Genomic DNA, 2101 nt, shown 5'->3' on the forward strand with positions numbered 1-2101 from the left:
GGGTAGAACCTGAGGAGGACCTCGTGCACAAACTCTGACCTGTGGCTGTGATTTATAAAGGAAAGATGCTCAGAAATGTGCGTACGGTTTTATAAAGCTGAATATCTTTTGGCGTACGCCATTTCCGCCTTTTGGCCGTACGTTCACTTTTAGTATGGTTTCCACGCAATCCTTTATAAATGAGACCCCTGATCTGGACCAGGGTGGAAGTAGATTCAAACTTCATCATGAAAGTACAAGAACACAGCAGATTTCAACAAGTCATTTTTACTAAAAGCTGTGTGTGACATTGAAGTYTCACACAGTACTTGAACATGTGTGTTCATCAGTTGGTGAGGTGGAGATTAGACATTTACAGCCTTTCCCTCCTCACTACTCCCTACACTCACTGAAGCACCCTCCCAGCTGAACTGAGCCCTTGATGGTGTTGTAAGGTATAAACGCACAAACGGAGTGAGGAGTGAGCAGGGCGAGTGAGGAGCCACTGACTGGGAAAGGCTCTCAGTAGACTGATTTTATTCACATTGTCCACATTTCAGCACCTTCTTGTCTCAACCCACTGGCTGAACATGTTAGCCCCTCCACATGAGAACTTCAGTGGGAGTGTTGGTTTCTGCTGAAAGCACTTGGACGCTGCATTTTGCTTCAACTACTGGCTTCAAAATAAACTACTTGCTCCAGAAGCCGACTGTTGTAGTGTACCAGGAAGCAGACATTTATAGTCAAATGGCCAAAAACTCATGGATGGAGATAAAACAGACGTTGGGCACAGAGGAAGCTGATAAAAACTGTGGAGCTTTAACCAGGACAGATTTGTGCACAAATTACACCGGGTGACGGATCTGATCTTTTCCCACACTGTAGACTCCAGCAGGAAGAAACCCCATGCAGTGACGTGTACCACAGTGGGAGGGGTTTCCCAGGAGCTCAGCACGGTGTGTCTCAGGGTGTGTAAAAATGAACATGTGAGCATGTGTCATCCAGTCAGCTGCAGAGCAACCATACTGAAGTCTGAAAGCTCCTGGTCCAGCAGCCTGTAAAATCTCCTTCAACTGCCAGCAGRAGTTTTCTGTCAGACCTTCAGCCTTTCACATGGCTACGTACACATTTTGGTCCACTCTTCTTTACAATGGCTCAGTGTTTAGCACTGACACCTCACAGCAAGAAGGTCCAGGGTTCCATCCTGAACCTGGAAGTAAATTCTTGTTTGGTCAGTCACTGAGAGGGTGGTCGTAGTTCAGAGGTCACCTTTATGTTTTTGTTAAATAAATAATGACATGATGGAGTATGATGGGTCTTTTGTTCAAATGAAGTTAGATAATAAAAAATGTACAAATTATTTCATTTTTCTTTCAATAAAAGAATGCTAGTGTGGAAAAGTTTCCATTTATGTGAAAAACTTTTGTAGCATTTTCCTCCTTTAATTAATAATTTCAGATTAGATATAACAGGTCTTATTTTCTGCTTAAAGGAAGAAATCAAAATCCACTCGCTTCAGACTTTTTGTTAAGAATGTTGAATGGAACTTCCCCTTTGTGCCTTGAATTAGCATATCTTACACCAACTCAACCGACATCACGACGCCTCAGAGAACAAACTGAAAGAATTGACATTGCCACAAGTCTCTGATGTTTCCACCCCCCCATCAGGACTCCCTGTCTGTTTTCCTTCAAAGAGGGGGTAGGGTCATAAAAGGCCTTTAACTAGACTCTTCCAGTGACTTGAACAAAGGAAATCACATGCTTGTTTAAATGAAAGTAAAAAGAAAAAAAGAAGAAACCAAACTGAATGTTTTTATACAATTGTCTGTTTTTATATCAAAGAAATGTGAATTTATCTTCTCTTTCACAGAAGGAACCAAACCCATTGTTCTAACTGTGTGTTTTTATTTGATGAAGTGTTTCCTTAAAGAAGAAGATGTTTCTTTTATTTCATGATTTTAAACTGTGTTTTTATTACATGAGTTAACCTTAGAAAACTTTAGGCTTTGAATTTTAACTAAATGTGACATTCTTAGTTTACTGAGGTAAAATAGATGTTTTACCCTTTAATTAGATGCAAGATAATTAAACTAAAACACTCCCTTTTCTTTGTCTTGAAG

This window comes from Austrofundulus limnaeus, unplaced genomic scaffold (assembly GCF_001266775.1).
Source record: "Austrofundulus limnaeus strain Quisiro unplaced genomic scaffold, Austrofundulus_limnaeus-1.0 Scaffold169, whole genome shotgun sequence".
Lineage (NCBI taxonomy): Eukaryota > Metazoa > Chordata > Actinopteri > Cyprinodontiformes > Rivulidae > Austrofundulus > Austrofundulus limnaeus.